The sequence below is a fragment of the Mobula hypostoma genome, chromosome 3, assembly GCF_963921235.1.
Source record: "Mobula hypostoma chromosome 3, sMobHyp1.1, whole genome shotgun sequence".
Taxonomy (NCBI): domain Eukaryota; kingdom Metazoa; phylum Chordata; class Chondrichthyes; order Myliobatiformes; family Myliobatidae; genus Mobula; species Mobula hypostoma.
The window spans coordinates 130,640,003-130,659,857 of NC_086099.1; the positions used below are offsets into that span (position 1 = coordinate 130,640,003).

The window sequence follows — 19,855 nt, forward strand, 5'->3', positions numbered from 1 at the left end:
ACTCTCCCTGCCATGCCCGACCACGGACCGATTCTGAGTCATCCAAAAACTTCGAGCCTCTGATCAGCTCTCCGACACCAACTACTGAGTGCCATCTCTGTCCTAACGATTCGACCTCAATCTCGGTTGCCAACAGCAGGCAAAGCCAGGGATTTTGAGGCCTTCCCTCCAGAAGATTCCCGACCGCGCAGTAACAACAGCAGCGAACTGGTGTTTCAGAAATTTCTCCAGATGTTCCTCTGTGCTTTCACGTCTATCTCCATCAAATCAGAATTGTCCACGGCCCCTATTTAACGGATACGATATCATTTTTCATCAGAGGGCTGCGCACACGCGGTGCACTGCTCTCTCTCCTCCTGCCGTCTGTTTATTACAGATGAACAGTTAGAAATATTTCTAGCGAGGACTCCTGATATGTTTTCCATGCTGTTGAGACAACCTGCTTGGAAGGGAGTTGTAAAATCAGCCTTTGATGCAAACAATGGAAAATTCTTCCAACCTCCAAAGAATGAGCAATTTTGTCATATTGTGAATGAAAGTTTTGTTGGTGTCTGTTGATTAAAAAAAAAACACTGTATGGCTCTCATTTGAACACTTCTAGATCTTATATAGTGTTGAGGGCATATTCACCCTAAAACTGAAGTAGATAAATAGCTTTAAAAAATGATCAAAGGTTAACATAACTTCTAATCTGAGATGAGTTGTCTACTCTATCATGTCTTAGACAAGGAAGAGTCAAGTCTGTAAACAAATCTGCAGGCTAAAGAAAAGTCAGAACATTAAGGAAACTTGGCTGCATAGCTGGTCATGAGTATCTTTGAACTGTTTAAACAGATACTTAGGATATTGACAGCTATAACTCTTCATGTGGTTGTCTGGAAGTATTTTTCTGCTGAAACACGTCATGTCTTATTCTGACCAGCACTTGCCTTGATGTGTCTGATGCAGAAATGGATGGTAACAAATTGATCACTTTGCTTCCTGTTACTGGTATTATTCAGTAATGCTTGGGTAAATTCCAGAATCCCCACCAGCCTTTCTTGTAATCACAATGGGCCATTCTTTTAATCTGAGCAAATTAGTTTTGACTGATGTTAGTCAGCGGGAAACCAATGATCAAGGCAATCAGAATTGCATGGGTGTGGTTCATTTGGGATCTGCGTATCTGGAGTCATGATTCATGGCTTCCCTGTTCTGCCCAGCAGCATAACAATAGGTTCAGTTTTGGGTCAAGTGGGTGTCAATTAATTCACACTGTGATCTTGTGCTCATTTTTGTGAACATCTTTATTTTTACTACATAGAGTCAATGTTGGGATACATAAAGCAGGAAATGTGGATTTGGTTAGTTGAGAAGTATCCCAAATGTATTGTGATTGCAGTAATTTCAATGACAATTCTACCAGCACGAGCAACAAAAAGTGAGCATGGAAGCTGATGTTAATTTCATGTTGATTTATGGTCACCCAAGGCCACGATTAGATTTACCCTGTAATGATGACAGTTGATGATTTGAGTACAACAAAATCATGGCCATTAAATTGAGACTCCAGTTGCATGCTCAATGATTCCACAGCACCGCCTGAAGAAGAGGAACAGAATTCTTCGTCAGCTGATATTATTTTCAATATTCCCCTTAACCAACAACACCAGCAGCAATAAGGTAAATTAAACATAGAAACATAGAAAATAGGTGCAGGAGTAGGCCACTCGGCCCTTCGAGCCTGCACCGCCATTCAGTATGATCAAGGCTGCTCATCCAACTCAGAACCCTGTACCTGCCTTCTCTCCATACCCCCTGATCCCTTTAGCTACAAGGGCCATATCTAACTCCCTCTTAAACATAGCCAATGAACTGGCCTCAACTGTTTCCTGTGGCAGAGAATTCCACAGATTCACCACTCTCTGTGTGAAGAAGTTTTTCCTCACCTCGGTCCTATAAGGCTTCCCCTTTATCCTTAAACTGTGACCCCTCGTTCTGGACTTCCCCAACATCGGGAACAATCTTCCTGCATCTAGCCTGTCCAATCCCTTTAGAAGTTTTTACGTTTCAATAAGATCCCCCCTCAATCTTCTAAATTCCAGCGAGTATAAGCCTAGTCGATCCAGTCTTTCTTCATATGAAAGTCCTGCCATCCCAGGAATCAATCTGGTGAACCTTCTTTGTATTCCCTCTATGGCAAGGATGTCTTTCCTCAGATTAGGGGACCAAAACTGCACACAATACTCCAGGTATGGTCTCATCAAGGCCTTGTACAACTGCAGTAGTACCTCCCTGCTCCTGTACTCGAATCCTCTTGCTATGAATGCCAGCATACCATTTGCATTTTTCACCGCCTGCTGTACCTGCATGCCCACTTTCAATGACTGGTGTACAATGACACCCAGGTCTCATTACACCTCCCCTTTTCCTAATCGGCCACCATTCAGATAATAATCTGTTTTTCATTTCTTGCCAGAAAAGTGGATAACCTCACATTTACCCACAATAAATTGCATCTGCCATGAATTTGCCCACTCACCTAACCTACCCAAGTCACCCTGCATTCTCTTAGCATCCTCTTCACAGCTAACACTGCCGCCCAGCTTTGTGTCATCTGCAGACTTGGAGATGCTGCATTTAATTCCCTCATTTAATCATTAATATATATTGTAAACAACTGGGTTCCCAGCACCGAGCCTTGCGGTACCCCACTAGTCGCTGCCTGCCATTCTGAAAAGGTCCTGTTTATTCCCACACTTTGCTTCCTGTCTGCCAACCAATTCTCTATCCACATCAATACCATACCCCCAATACTAGGTGCTTTAAGTTTGCACACTAATCTCCTGTGTGGGACATTGTCAAAAGCCTTTTGAAAATCCAAATATACCACATCCACTGGTTCTCCCCTATCCACTCTACTAGTTACATCCTCAAAAAATTCTATAAGATTCGTTAGACGTGATTTTCCTTTCACAAATCCATGCTGACTTTGTCTGATGATTTCACTGCTTTCCAAATGTGCTGTTATCACGTCTTTGATAACTGACTCGAGCATTTTCCCCACCAACGATGTCAGGCTAACCGGTCTATAATTCCCTGGTTTCTCTCTCACTCCTTTTTTAAAAAGCGGGGTTACATTAGCCACCCTCCAATCCTCAGGAACTAATCCAGAATCTAAAGAGTTTTGAAAAATAATCACTAATGCATCCACTATTTCTTAAGCCACCTCTTTAAACACTCTGGGATGCAGACCATCTGGCCCTGGGTATTTATCTGCCTTTAATCCCTTCAATTTACCTAACACAACCTCTCTACTAACATGTATTTCCCTCAGTTCCTCCATCTCACTAGATCCTCGGTCCCCTACTATTTCCGGAAGATTATTTATGTCCTCCTTAGTGAAGCCAGAACCAAAGTAGTTATTCAATTGGTCTGCCATGTCCTTATTCCCCATGATCAATTCACCTGTTTCTGACTGTAAGGAACCTACATTTGTCTTAACCAATCTTTTTCTTTTCACATATCTATAAAAACTTTTACAGTCAGTTTTTATGTTCCCTGCCAGCTTTCTCTAATAATCTTTTTTCCCTTTCCTAATTAAGCCCTTTGTCCTCCCCTGCTGGACTCTGAATTTCTCCCAGTCCTCAGGTGTGCCGCTTTTTCTGGCTAATTTGTATGTTACTTCTTTGGAATTGATACTATCCCTAATTTCCCTCGTCAGCCACGGGTGCACTACCTTCCCTGGTTTATTCTTTTGCCAAACTGGGATGAACAATTGTTGTAGTTCATCCATGCGATCTTTAATTGCTTGCCGTTGCATATCCACCATCAACCCTTTAAGTATCATTTACCAGTCTATCTTAGCTAATTCACGTCTCATACCTTCAAAGTTACCCTTCTTTCAGTTCAGAACCTTTGTTACTGAATTAACTATATCACTCTCCATCTTAATGAAGAATTCCACCATATTATGACCGCTCTTACCCAAGGGGCCTCTCACGACAAGATTGCTAACTAACCCTTCCTCATTGCTCAATACCCAGTCTAGAATGGCCTGCTCTCTAGTTGGTTCCTCGACATGTTGGTTCAGAAAACCATCCCGCATACATTCCAAGAAATCCTCTTCCTCAGCACCCTTATCAATTTGGTTCACCCAATCTATATGTAGATTGAAGTCACCCATTATAACTGCTGTTCCTTTATTGCACATATTTCTAATTTCCTGTTTAATGCCATCCCCAACCTCACTACTACTGTTAGGTGGCTTGTACACAACTCCCACCAGCCTTTTCTGCCCCTTAGTGTTATGCAGTTCTACCCATATCGATTCCACATCCTCCCGGCTAATGTCCTTCCTTTCTATTGTGTTAATCTCCTCTCTAACCAGCAACGCTACCCCACCTCCTTTTCTTTCATGTCTATCCCTCCTGAATTATTGCAACATGTAAATTGGTGGCCCTGTTTGCCTACATAACATAGTGCCCAGACTTCAAACAATAAGTTATTGTCTGTGAAATCCTTTCAGGATGTCCTGGAATGCTAAACAGAATGAAGTAATTTGGATACACAAGGGATTGAACAGATGCTGGAAATCTAGATCAACACACACAAAATGCTGGTGAAACTCTGCAGATCAGGCAGCATTTATGGAGGAGAGAAAAACCATTGGAAAAAAAAATCAGATTTTCTATTTTGTTTTGTGCTTTGGTGCCGTGACCTTGATAATATCCTTAGGGTCACATTCCACCTGTACGTTGGTATAGATTCTGTGATCAGTGGTGAAGGGATGCTCTGGACTTGGAAGAAGCTACTCACAAGTATCTGAGCCACTTTGGTATTATGCATAAGTTCAAGGATGGGTCAAGTTACTTGTGCAGCCAATCATATTAAAGCATTTTCCTGCAAAAGTCAGGAAGAAAAACACATTGAGACATATAGAAACAGCAAAGGATTGGACTGTGCAGGTCTAGACCTGTCCACCTGGAATCTCCACTGTGATGTCCCCATTCTCCCATTTAGTTTACCTGCTTGCAGCAGGCTTGTCTTTTTGCTCCTTTCTGCCTCAAAACAGAGTAGTGTGATCTGGGTAGCACCAAGGCCTCAGAGTTATTTAAAAGCTATTAAAATTTAAGCATCTAACTTAAAAGGATTAGAAAATTCCTTCACAAAAAGCATTATAAAAGATAAAACTAACTTAAAATTGAGGTCATTATAACTACATTCAGTAAAATATTGAAGCAAAGGGAACAATTGATCTACCCCTTTGCCTCCAAAAACTTAAGTTTACAATCCCCATTGAAATGAATGGGTGCAGAATATTGCCTGGGTGTAATACTGGGGAGTGCCTACAAGATTTTGCCTTGTACATCGTGAGAGCAAACTGACTGGTTTGTGTTGTGTGTTTAGTATATCAGTAATATTTTAGTAGTATTGTAAATATACTGTATTGTTTGATTAAGCATTCTTTATTGTTTACATAATGCATTCAGGTTGTATGTAAAAGTATGTAAATGGCCTACGTTATATTACTTCCACGTGATATATGCACACCTCACACCAAGTAACAAAAAAACAAAGATAGACTCTCATTCCTGGCTCTCTTCTTTTCCCTTCAATTAATTTTTATGTTTTGGTGTTACAAAACATAACACTGGAAACAAGACAGCTTTAAAACACACCCAAGACAACTAACTACATCATGAAGTGCAGCAAGATGTTTGAGCTTATAAAAAAGTGCAGCACACTTTGTTTGTAAGAAAAATGGTCAAGTGGAAAAAAAAGCAGTGCAGCATGTTTTTATTCTTGGCAAGGGGAGAAAGTTGGTCGAGTTAATACAAAAAGACAGGAAACAGAAGAATTCATGGGTTCATGAACAGTGAGAGCTGGGAGAAATTAATCATTAAAAACAGCAGACATAGCTGGCTACTTCAAAAATATTGACACAACAGATAACTGGATTTTGTATACTGAACAGATTGAGCAATATTTTAAAGCAAATGGAAGATGAGAAGCAATTGCAAATTTTGCTGAGTGCATTGGATTTAAAGGCATAGAGTTTCTTTAAAGTTTAACTGCTCCAAACAAACCAGCTGAAATGTGCTTTCTTGATATGGTAAAAGTAATGCAAAACATTTAGAACTGAAACCATTGTTGATTGCAGGGTGCTTTAGGTTTCATAAGCAGCATCAAAAGGAAGGGGAGTCTATTCCAGCATACGTGGTTGGATTGAAGAACTTTCCTGAGCATTGCTAGTTCAGCAATTGGCTTGATGACCATATATAACCATATAACAATTACAGCATGGAAACAGGCCATCTCAGCCCTTCTAGTCCGTGCAGAACTCTTACTCTCACCTAGTCTCACTCTGCATTCAGTCCATAACCCTCCATTCCTTTCCTGTCCATATATCTATCCAATTTAACCTTAAACAACAACATTGAACCTGTCTCAACCACTTCTGCTGGAAGCTCATTCCACACAGCCACCACTCTCTGAGTAAAGAAATTCCCCCTCATGTTACCCTTAAACTTTTTTACTTTAACTCTCAACTCATGTCCTCATGTTTGAATCTTCCCCACTCTCAATGGAAAAAGCCTATCCACGTCAACTCTATCAATCCCTCTCATAATTTTAAACACCTATATCAAGTCCCCCCTCAACTTTCTACGCTCCAAAGAATAAAGACCTAACTTGTTCAACCTTTCTCTGTAATTTAGATGAAATCCAGGCAACATTTTAGTAAACCTCCTCTGTACTCTCAACTTTATTGACATCTGTCCTATAATTCGGTGACCAGAACTGTACACAATACTCCAAATTTGGCCTTATCAATGCCTTATACAATTTCAACATTACATCCCAACCCCTATACTCAATGCTCTGATTAATGAAGGCCAGCATACCAAAAGCTTCCTTCACCACCCTATCCACATGAGATTCCACCTTCAGGGAACTATGCACAATTATTCCTAGATCCCTCTGTTCTACAACATTCTTCAATGCCCTACTATTTACCATGTATGTCCTATTTTGATTAGTCCTACCAAAATGTAGCACCTCACATTTTTGATGCACTGAGAGATTGCTTAGTTTGTGGAATCTTACAAGAAAGCATATAAAAACGGCTCCTAACTGAAACACAACTTACATTTTAAAAGAGCTGTCTGGATCAATGGAAACAGCAGACAGATGCAATTGAGTTGCAGTCAGGAATGAAAGTGAACATGACCAAAGTTGCAGCATCTAAACAGAAACCTGCCAAGCCAAACAAATTGTGTTACCGTTGTGGCAGGGGCTCACATACAACCCACCAATGCAGGTTTGAAGGTGAAACACGCAGAAAATGCAACAAAGTAGGATACATACAAAGAGCATGTTGGACAGACATACCTCTAAGTAAATGGACCACACGGAAGAGAAAAAGCTAAAAAGTCAAATTGCGGTTTCAAGAGCACTGATTTGCAAGTTGTTTATGAAAAATCTGATAATGATGAGAGTGATACAGGGCTGAGCGCCTTGAGATTTACATTGTGAAAACTAATATTAGACACTGCAATATAGCTTACACCAGAACGGCAAGTTAATTAAAATGGAATTGTACACTGGCTCGGCTGTTTCACTTATGCACCATTTATGCTGATAGCTCATTCCACACTCTCACGACCCTGAGTGAAGTTTTCCCTCATGTTCTCCTTAAACTTTGCACCTTTCACCATTAACCCATGACCTTTAGTTGTACTTCCACCAAACCTGAATGGAAAAAGTCTGCTTGCATTTATCCTATCTAAAACCGTATATATCTCTGTCAAATCCCCCTTCAGTCTTTTATGTCTTAATGAATGAAGTCATAACCTACTGAATTTTCCTTATAATTCAGGACCTCCAGTCCCAGCAACATCCTTGTAAATTTTCGCTGGACTCTTTCAACCCTGGTTACATCTTTCCTGTAGTTATATGACAAAAACTGTACACAATACTCCAAGTTAGGCCTCAATGTCTTATATGTTTTCAACATCTCGGTACTCAGTAATTTGATTTATGAAGGCCAATGTGCCAAAAGATTTCATTACAACCCGATGATGCTGTTTTCAATGAATCCCAGATCCCTTTGGTCCACAGCGGGGCCAGTGCCCTACTGTTCACAATGTAAAACCTACCCTGGTGGACCTACCCAAGTGCAACACCTCGCACTTGTCTGTATTACATACCATCTGCCATTTTTCAGCACATTTTTTCAGCTAGTCCAGATCCTACTGCAAGCAATGATAGTCTTTCTTGCTGTCCTCTGCAAATTTGCTGATCCAGTTAACCACAATCACACAGATCGTTGATATAGATGACAAACAACAATGGACACAGCACCGATCCCTGCAGCACTCCACTTGTCACAGGCCTCCAGTCAGAGAGGCAATCATTTACTACCATTCTTTGGCTTCTCCCACAAAGTCAATGTCTAATTCTGTTTACTACCTCCTCTTGAATGCTGAGCAACTAAACCTTGTTGACAACCTCCTATGCGGGACCTTGTCAGGTGCCTTGCAAATGTCCATGCAGACAATATCACTGCTTTGCCATCATCAACTTTCCTGGTAACTTCTTTAAAAAACTTCATAAATGTAATGAGACTGTACTGCTAATGTTGTAGGGTATTTCATGTCAGGGTCTTTCTATAAAGACAGTGTTCTGTTGGCAGTGCTTGGGTGAACATTAAGGATAACGAATGCTTAAGAATGCTTGGGTTAACATTAAAGATAAGGGATGCTTAGGAATGTGTGTCATCCAATCAGCAGGGTAGATCTGGGAGAAGGTTCTAGAGAATGCTGGAGGAGCAGTTTTTGTGATGAACACTAAGGTGTGTCAAGGTCTTTTTCGGCAGGATATGGAAAGAAAAGGAGCTGAGAGAACTAGCCATAGGATTTGATCGGGCAGGAACATGTGATGCAATGGAGCCCTCTTATTGGGAAGTGGTGAGTAGGAGTTAGTGCAGTGTGTACATCAAATACAATGTCTTCTGGAAGATGTGTGTTCCATCATGCACATGTGACTGTTTAAGTAGAATAGGCCCTTTGTGTTTTTTTTTCTTTCTTTGCTTCAATTAACATTCTTAAATACACTTCTTTATAGTTGTATGCAGTGTATGATGTGGTATTTCTTGTCGGTGGGTGATTGCCAGGGGAAGTAAATTACACAGCATTCACACAAACCGGGGTTTGGGTGGGCGAGGCATCCCAACCTCACAGATATGGCGGGACCAAAGTCATATACGCCATAGACATCCAAAGCCTGGGAAGGTGGTTTCCTGGCCGTGGAATGCAGTGGCTGTTAGCAAGGGGTTAACGAGCTGCATTTCCAGAGATGTCCAGTAAAAAGGGGTTTTGTTGTGGGGGCTCATCCGGGATTGAATTCATTGAACTTCGTGTGGTTGCCCTAAGAATTGATTAAGTTGGTTTGTGTTTAAGCCGTGTTAAACTATTATCTGGAAAAATGATGAAGGCATGTGGTTATGGATGCTGCAGGGATTAAGCTTTGGTGCGATTCATAGAGATCACTTGTAAGTAATGCTTGTGTTCTGGCAGAGTGGTCCCCAGCCTGAGAGGTTTAACCAAACATTGCTAGACATGCTTGTAACCCTGGAGATCTGTAAGAGGAGCAAATGGAGTCAGCATATTGGGCATCTGGTTCACTGCTACAAATACACGTAGATTGAAGCTACTGGTACTCACCACATTATCGGGTGCGAAGCAAGTTTGCTTGTTGACCTCTGTTTTGGGACTGGTGGGGGAGGATTTGCCATAGAAAACCTATCTTAAGTCTGTGTCTGACATGAGGAGGGAACTGCAAAAGGCTTATGAACTAGCTGAGCTCTCAGCTACCAAGTAAAATCAAGGAAATAAAAGGAGATATGATGAAAAGATTAGGTTCTCCCAATTCATGTCAGAAGACCAAGTCATAGGAATTTGGGGCCACCTGGGGAGTATTGATTGGCTATCCACTAGGTGTTTATGCCTTACGTAGTGGAAAGTCAGATGCCAAATGTGCCATTTTCCAGGTGAAGCCAGAAGATGGAGAATTTTTCCATTCCCATCAGAACCACCTTCCATCTCTGGGACAGGAGGTATGTGTTGACCCAGAGCCTGTCATAGACCCTACACCTAGCAGCTGGACTTTCCCAAACCTCCCTACACTGATGTGGGGAGGGGGATGTGCAGTGGACAGGCAGGCTTGCAGCTGGATAATGAAACTGGGCTCTAAAGCCACAGCAAGAAATAAATCATACACCGCATAAAATTATAAAGTATACTTACAAATTTCTGCTTTATCAAACAGTAGAAAGAAAAATAAAAGGACTCATTACAGTCAAACCCATCCAAATGTGCACATAAAGTTGGAGCTCACCTTGAAGTTATCATTTTACTCACGCACTGGACCCATGGTCTGCATAGAAGCACACACCACATTCCAAACTTTGCACAAAATCCATCTCAAATAAATGGGCCCTCTCTCAGGAGCATCGGCCCTTCCTCTGAGCCATTCAGCTGCACAAAGCACTTACTGCAAGGGGGTGTCAGGACACTGGAACAGGGATCCAATCACAGACTCAGTACTGTGCACACCATGATAGTAATTAAGTAACAAATCCTAAGATGCAACAAAGTCAACATCAAAGCTCAGGCAGAGATCAAAACATCCAGAGAAATCCAAAAACCAGAATCAGGAAACAGGCAGAGTTGATATTCAGACAGACAGAGTACAGATACAAATGCTGGAAAGGCTCAGGAAAATTCACTGGCACAATCTGACAACAAACAGGTGAAAACACAGGACTGAAATACACTGAGCAATAAACAGAGAGGCAGATGATAGGTGGAGCACAATGAGACACAAGTGGCAGCAATACAGGTAATAATGAGAAACAGGTGAGAGACAGAGTACTCAGTAATACAGGGGCTGGAGTAGAGCAGGAGCACATGGTAATAGCCACAGACCGACAGTGAGGGGGGAAACACAGAAAGACAGAGTTGAACTGGAGGTACTGACAGGTGGATGCTCCTTCCCATGGCACCTTCAGCTATCTTGCCTCCAGTCCTCTCCACAGCTCTAAAGGAAGAAACCCACAAGCCACACTGCATGTCACAATCTTATTCTGCCCATTTCTTCCCAGAACCTTCTCCAATTCCACCATCCTGATTGGCTGCCATAACATTCCTAATTTGAACACCATAGCCCCTTATCTTTTAGCTGAAACCAAAACAGTCTACTAGCAGAACTCACAGAACTGATAAAATGAAGTATCTACAGCACAACAGTAGAAATCTTAACCAGGGCATTACATTTACTCTGCACTTCCTTTTCTTCTTAACCAGGGCCTCAAGATCTCTTGAAAACCGAAGTTCCCTAAGCCTGTTATCTTTACCTCTTATTCTGACAGGCAAATACAAGCTTTGTATTCTAAAAAATTCAGTTTTGAAGGCCTCCCAATTACCAAGTACACCTTTGCCAGAAAACAGTCTGCCCCAACCCACACTTGCCAGGTCCTTTCTAATACCATTAAAACTGGCCTTTATCCAATTAGAATCTCAACCCACAGACCAGACCTACATTTTTGCATATTTGCTTTGAAACTAATGGCATTACAATCACTAGATACAAAGCGTTTCCTACCCAAACTTCTGTCACCTGCCCTGTCTCATTTCCTAGTAGCAGATCCATTATCGCAATTCTGTCATTGGGACAGTCAATATGTGGAAAGTTAAAATCACCTATTATAACAACCTTAGGTTTCTTGCAACAGTCTGTAATCTCTCTACAAATTTGTTCCTATAAATTCCTCAGACTGTTGGGTGGTCTGCAATATAGTCCCATTAACGTGGTTATACATTTCTTATTCTACCCATAATGCCTCATTAGACAAGTTTACAGTCTGGCCTGACTGAGCACTGCCATGATAAATTGCCTGATTAGTAATGCCACCCCTTTTCCTTTAATCCCTCCAGTTCTGTCGTGTCTAAAATAATTGAACCCCAGAATACTGAGCTGCCAGTCCTGCTCTTCCTGCAACCAAAATTCACTAATGGCTACAATGTCATAATTCCACGTGTTGGTCCATGCCCTGAACTCACCTGCCTTTCCTACAATACTTGTTGCATTGAAATGTATGCAGCTTAGGACATTAGTTGCACCATGCTCAACCTTCTGATTCCTCACTTTGTCCGAAATTTTAACAACATCTATCTCCACAATCTCTCCACTATCTGTTCTGACATTCTGGTTCCCAACCCCTGTAACTCTCGTTTAAATCCCCCTCCCTTTGCAGCACTAGCAAAGTTTCCCAGAAAGATGCAAATATTTGGTTTTTGTAAGTATCATGAACCAGAATCTACTTCGCGTGTATTATGGTTATTGCATGAATGTCAGTGGGAGACAAAAAGCTGACTGTAAGAGTAGATGCAAAGACCAAAGCCCAGCTGGATGAATGGAAGGCCAAAAAGAAAGAGTCAATAGAGACACAAAAGCAGAGGAGTCATCAGATGATGTTGTGGATGAGGAAACCAAGAGGAGAGATCAGATCATAAAGGGAGCAATAGAAGGAATTATTATAGAATACTCTAGTGAACTAAACAGACCTTCCCAAATTAAGATGCACAAACTAAAAACCTGAGATTATTTCACAGCCACAAATCTCACCTGCCAAACAGGTGACCCATCCACCCCCGTCAGGAAGGACGTTATCCCACAGGAGTAAGAAAACCTCTACAGTGATTAAATCTTTAAGCCTGAATGGGACAATTTAGAATTCATTATTCTGTGAATGTCTATTTCGTAGTTGTATTATATCAGATCTTGACCTGGATCTGGGCCGTACCCTCCAAATATCCGGACCAGCCTCTCATTTTTTTTGCACTACCATACTTTCCCTTTTCTATTTTCTATTTGTGATTTATAATTTAAATTTTTAATATTTACTATCAATTTGTACTCCAGGGAGCGCGAAGCGTAGAATCAAATATCGCTGTGATGATTGTACGCTCTAGTATCAATTGTTTGGTGACAATAAAGTAAAGTAAAGTAGTATACTGTATGTATAATATATGTACATAAGTTGAGATGCATTCTATATTGAGTTAGAATTAATAGCTAAGAGGAAGGGGTGTTGTGTATTTAATATTTCAGTAATATTTGAGTAATATTGTAAATAATCTGTTTTGTTTGATTAAGCACTCTTTGTTGTTCACATAATGCTTCGTGGATTATATGTAAAAGTATGTAAATGGCATACATCATCACACCACCACATCACATGTGCATGCCTCATTTAAAGTAAAGAAACAAAGTTAGATTCACTTTCCCGGCTTTATTGTTCCCTTTTCAATAGGTTTTAATATTTTGGTGTTACAAAACCTTACAGTTTGTTCTTCTGAATCCTAAATCCTAGATTTTATTCTCAGAGGTCTCGGGCTCACTTTAGTTTCAACAGCTGATCGCCTGCAGTTACATTTTGAATCATTATCTCAAGTTTCAAATCTGGCTGTTCATCTTAATTAAAAAGAAGGTCATTTAGCACGGTCATCAAGAAACTATTAAAACAATTTTTAAATCAATTATTTATTAAAATCTATTATATTTTGCAAATTTAGGTATGGCTGTCAGAATTCACAAAAGCAAGTAAGAGTGATCAATTTTCCATATAGTTATTTGACTGAATGAGGTACTAATACTTCATTCAGACCTCACACAAAAGTGAACACATTTTCAGGGTATTTTGCAAGAAAACTATAACAATAATCTCTGCAGAGTTATGTTATGGTCTCCTATACTTTGGAGAAACCCAGTGAGATCCGGGTAACGGCTTAGTACACCAATTTAAAGGATGACCTTGAGTTTCCAGCTTCCTTTGTTCTTTATTCCACTCTCACTCTAAACTGTCTTAGCTTCAAAGTAAGATCATTGTAAATTTGAGGAACACCATTTCATTTTCATTCTGTGATTATCACTGTGCTAATTTCTCAACAGTGAATTCAACAATTTCAGGTAACCAACCTTTTGAATTTATTCTAGAACTGATTAGTTCTGGTGTAGGAACAGGAGAAGTTGTAAATTCTCAGATCAGTGTTTCAGGTCAGTGATATCACACAGACCTCCTCTGTCCATATAAATACTTCCTGGCCAATAGACTATCTCCAGGTTTTCTATTCTTGTTTCAGATTTCCATCACCTGCAGTTTTATTTTGCTTTATAATCCTGACTCGTTCAGAAGTGACTCGGTTTTCTCTCTTCATCAATATTGTCAGACCTGCTGGGCTTTCTGGTATTTTCCTTTACTTAACATTTCAAACAACTTCAATGTCTTAACCTGACAGAGGTGGCATCTTTGTTTTCTGTTTTCTCTCCACTATTTACCTCTTCCTCATGCATCATAGTAGCCTTCTTGACCCCGCTCTATGATGTCCATTTTCTCTTTGTCTGTCTCCATCCTATTCCTGTGTTGCTCATTTTCTCTCTATCTCCACCCTATTCCTGTGACGTCCATTTTCTCTTTATCTCCATCCTGTTCGGACATACACTTTCTTCTCATCGTTCTCTTCCTCCAACCTCACCATCACTGCTGTGCAATTTAAACCTTGCCTGTTTTCTAAATTTTCCTAGTTCTTATGAAAGGTTATCAATCCAATATATATATATTTTTCCTGTGAGGCTTGATACTTAGATTTCCAATATTTTGTTATTTTTATTTCAAGTTAATCACACCTACTGTTATCTGGTTTTCTTTTGAACTGCTTTGCATTTAGTTATTCGAAGTGATGGAAGAGCAGTTGCTGGAAATTTAAAACAAGAAGAGAAAATGCTGGAGAAACTCAGCAAGCCAGGAAGCATCTGAACATGAGCGATCATTGACCTTGTCCTTCCGCAAATACTACCTGAACATCCCCAGCCTGCCTATTCTTACACCAGAATAGACCAGTTCTGGCATAAACTGCAAAGGTGATATATCGCAGTGTGGTCATAGCTGGAATGTTTCCAGTAGAAGAAATGTGAGTCTGCAAACAGTTTGACTTTCATTGCTTCAATATTTACATACAGTCCAAATTCATCTGCCGTTGTTTGGATGTTTTGCAAATAGTAGTATAAATAATAAAACGATTCAGTTTTAAAAATAGTGGAGTCGGTTTTTACCCTGTATATTATCAATATCACAGGAAAGTGAGATATTTGTTGTGAGTAAAATTATCCAATGAAACCGCCATGTGTCCAAGTGGAATCAGCATGTTAGAAGATTTGCATCCAGTTGTTTAACTTGGCCTGCTACATCCCCTCTTTCTCAGTTTGTTTGGAGTCTGCATTAAAGCAGTGGGAGTTTAAACTCTTCAGATCAAGGTAAATAACTCCATGGTAGTAATTTTGCTGCTTGTCAGCTGCAGATTTGCAACAAAGGTGAACATACAGCTGTGGTGTGCAAATGAGGCTTGAACATGAAATTGTATCACTAGAATTGAAAAGAGTGCCTGGTAAACTGTACACACCAATTAAACTTCATTATTGCTTTATATAACCTTGAAAAGTAGGTGGCTGATGTGGGATTAACAGACACCTTCCGAAGGATTTAACAGTGCTTAACTATTACTAATATAATGACAAAATTTGGACAGCAAAAGGCATAATCTATTTAGGTTAGTGAATGCAGCACATTCCAGACTTGTAAAGAATTTCTATAACATAACTGTAGCCTACAATTTTTTGTGAATTCTGATAGACGTACAAAACAATTGAGAAATAAAGAAGCAACGAAGGCTGGTAATATGTGAGTTAAATGCAGAAAAGGTGGAAAATGTTCACTGTGTTGGCCAACACTTGGGTGACAAGGCATAAGCTAATAATTCAGGTATGCATTTTAACCACAGCTGACGAAAGATTTGATTGAAGGGCACACCTGAAATATTTAATACGCTTTTCTATATTGCAGCTGTTAACTGAGCATGTTTAGATCTTTATGATTGTGGAAATAGCGGTTTATTTATTTTGGAAGAGTTATTTCTTAATAACCTACCCACCTCTCACCTGAGTTGGTCTCCCTTATAAACTGCCAGCCTGTACTCCTCCCCCTTCCTCCACCTTCTTATTTTGGCTTCTGTCCTCTTCCTTTCCAGTCCTGATGAAGGGTATCAGCCTGAAACCTCCCTTCAATAGGCGCTGTCTCACTGGCTGAGTTCCTATAGCACTTTCTATGTGTTGCTCAAGATTTCCAGCATCTGCAGTATCTCTTCTGTTTAATCCTTAACATCAGACTGTTTCTTTTTGTTTACTTAATGGATTTCCAATCATCCTTCAAGCAGGTGAACCATCACAAGGCAACAGCCTCAGCTGTGAACCTGGCCAGTACTGAAAACCTATGCCAACCAACTGGCTGGAATTTTTGAGGACATCTTTAACCTTTCATTGCTGTGGTCTGAGGTTCCCACCTGCTTTAAAAGGACAACAATTGTTCTGATGCCCAAGAAGAACAGGGTGAACTGCCCGAATGACTAATGCCTAGTAGAGCTCACATCTACTACAGTGAAGTGCTTTGGCAGGTTGGTTATGGCTGGAATTCACTTTTGCCTGAGCATGGATTTGGACCCACTGCAATTCGCCTAATACTGCAATCGATCCTCAGCAAATTTCACTGGTCCTCCACTCTGCTTTGGAGAAAACCTACTGCAAGGCATACACCAGACAACTGTTTATCAATTATCAATACCATCATTCCTTCAATACTAATAACCAAGCTTCAAAACTTGTGCCTCTGTGCCTCTTTCTGCAACTGATACTTGACTTCCTTATTGGTAGAACACAGTCAGTGTAGATAGGTAATAACATCTATACCTTGCTGACCAACAAAGGAGGTTCACCTCGAGGATGAATACCTAGCCCACTGCTGTACTCTGTCTACACTCGTGACTGTGTGGATATGCACAGCTGAATGGCCATCTATAAATTTGCGATGACACCACTGTTGGCCGAATCTCAGCTGGTGATGAGGTGTGAGATGCGCAGATTAGTTGGTTGAGTGGTGTCACAAAAAACAACCTTGTGCTCAATGTCATGAAGACCAAGGAATTGATTGTGGGCTTCAAGAAGAGGACGTTGGGTGAATGTATGTCAGTCCTCATTGAGAGGTCAGTGGCAGGAAGGGTGAGTAGCTTCAAGCTCCAGGGACTCAACATCTCAGAGGATCTATCCTGGGCCGAAAATATTGGTGCTCTTTCAAATAGGGCATGCAGTGGTTTTGCTTCATTAGGAGCTGGAAGAGATTTGGTATGCCATCAAAGACTCTTACAAACCTACAGATGTATGGTGGAGAGCGTTCTGACTGGTTGCATCACGACCTGATGTGAAACCTCCATGCACAAGATCACAAAGCCTGCAGACAGTTACAAACTCAGCTGGCTCCATCAAGGAACCACCCTTTCCAACAGCGAGGTCACATTCGAGAGGTAGTGCCTCCAGAAGGTGGCACCCATATTAAGGTAATTCCACCATCCGCAACACCCCCACTTCTCACTATTAACATCAGAGGGAGGTACAGGAGCATGAGGACACTCGTTCAATGATTTAGGAACGGCTTCTCCCCCTCCACCATCATAGCTTGGAATGGTCCACAAACCCATGAACATGACCACATTATTCCATTTCTTGCATTATTCACTTTTTGTGTAATTTATAGATTTTTATGTCTTTGCATTGTACTACTGTTGCATAACAACATACCCCATGTCATATTTCAGTGATTATAATTCTGATTCTGAAATCTGTAAATATAATTCAATAAATATGCATGATGCTTTCATTGTAGAGAATTCTATAGCTAAACCTTTCATGAAATATTTAGTTCTTCTTATAACATAGGGCCAGAAGTATGCCATCAGGAAACCAAGCCATCCCGAATATAATTAGATCTTGTCTGTTACAATGCAGCATTGATGGTTTTACAAAAATGTGGTTTTACTTAGAACTGTTTTATAAGACCATAAGACATAGGAGCAGAACTCAGCCATTTGGCCCATCGAGTCTGCTCTGCCGTTCAATTTTGGCTGACACTTTTATCCCCCTCCTCAGCCCCACTCCCCGGTCTTCTCCCCAGAACCTTTGATGCTGTGGCCAATCAAGAACTTATTAATCTCCTCCTTAAATACACCTAGTGACCTGACCTCCACAGCTGCCTGTGGTAACAAATTCCACAATTTCTCCTGCAGGAAAGCGGACTCAACGGGAAAAGTGTTTGAAGGAGGGAACTGATAACAAATACATTAAAAAGGTCACTTTGGGAAATGGTGAAGGAGAATATTGTTGATTTCTTTAAAATAATATTTTAGGGTATAGTATGCGACTAATTTGAGTTGTCACATAATAGTGTCTGTGGCATGATTGGAAGGACAATGATCTATGGTAGGGGTTTCAAAATTCAAAGTTCAAAGTGAATTTATTATTAAAGTACATATACAGTGTGTCCCTATATACCTCCCTGAGATTCATTTTCTTGTGGGCATTCAGAGTAAGTACAAGAAACATAATAGAATCAATGAAAGACTGCACCCAACAGGGCAGACAAACAACCAGTATGCAAAAACATAAAGAAAGAAAAATAAATAAATAAGCAATAAATATCAAGAACATGAGATGAAGAATTCTTGAAAGTGAGTCCATAGGTTGTGGAATCAGTTCAGTGATGGGGCCAGTGAAACTGAGTGAAGTTATTGCCTTTGGTTCAAGAGACTGATGGTTGGGGGGTAATAACAGTCCCTGAACCAGATGGAGTGAGTCCTGAAGCTTGTGTAGCTTCTTCATTTCATGGTTTTCAAATTCAAATTTAAAGAAAAATTTATTATCAGTGTACATACATATCACCACATGCAACCCTGAGATTCTTTTTCTGCGGGTATGCTTAGATCAGTAATCTATAGATCAGTAACAGTAAACAGGATAATTAGACAACAAACTGCGCAAATGCACGTGGGTGTAACATGGGTTCTGGATTGTGCACAGTGGAATGAAAAGGTATTGCTATGGGTAGCACAGAATGGACCAAACAGGAGGAATTAACAGCAACCCAGTCAGTCAGGGTTTTACTTGTGTTCCAATGAAGCTTTCTTCCTCACTCTATCCCAAAGTCTCTCTAATGATACCATTGTTGGCAGAATTTCAGATGGTGACAAAAGGGCATACAGGAGCAGGATATACGAGTTAGTTGAGTGGTGTTGTAGCAACAAACCTGCACTCAGTGTCGGCAAGACCAAAGGGCTGATTGTGGATTTCAGGAAGGGTAAGACGAGGGAACACAAACCAATCCTTGTAGAGGGATAAGAATTGGAGAGAGTGAGAGAGCAATTTCAAGTTCCTGGGTGTCAATATCTCTGAGGACCTCACCTGGATGCAACATGTTGATGCAGCTATAAAGAAGGCAAGACAGTGGCTATATTTCATAAGGAGTTTGAGAAGATTTGGTTTGTCAACTAAAGCACTAAAAAGCTTCTGTAAATGTACCGTGTAGCTTCTTCTTGATGACACAGCGAGAAGACAGCATGGCCTGGATGGTGGGGGCCTTGATGATGGATGCTGCTTTCCTGTGAGAGCGCTCCACGCAGGCGGCTGCTCTTTATGTTTTTAGGTAGTTACTGAATGTTTAATTACTGAATCAAACTTACGTTAAAGTGCACATTTTAAAAAACTTGGTATACTTGTGGAGATTGGATGTTATGTTGAAGTTGTATAAGACATTAGTAAGGCTTAATTTGGAGTAGTGTGTGGAGTTTTGGTCACCTACCTATAGGAAAAATGTAAACAAGGTTGAAAGAGTTTAGGAAAAATTCACAAGGATGTTGCTGGGTCTGGAGGACCTGAG

General features: G+C 40.6%; 1 long non-coding RNA gene across 2 annotated transcripts in view; it reads right to left on the bottom strand.

Annotated features, from left to right (window-relative positions):
• Window positions 1-1,280: 1,280 nt before the first annotated feature.
• Window positions 1,281-19,855, bottom strand: part of LOC134343548 (uncharacterized) — a 28,487-nt gene continuing 9,912 nt past the window's right edge. The window contains exons 1-3 of one of the 2 annotated variants that reach the window (XR_010017257.1): window positions 11,020-11,064; window positions 10,378-10,620; window positions 1,281-1,581 (exon numbers count right to left, since the gene is read on the bottom strand). This is a non-coding gene — a long non-coding RNA (uncharacterized LOC134343548). Of the gene's footprint in view, window positions 1,582-10,377; window positions 10,621-11,019; window positions 11,065-19,855 lie in introns of those variants that run through there. The other variant, XR_010017256.1, reaches the window with a different exon arrangement.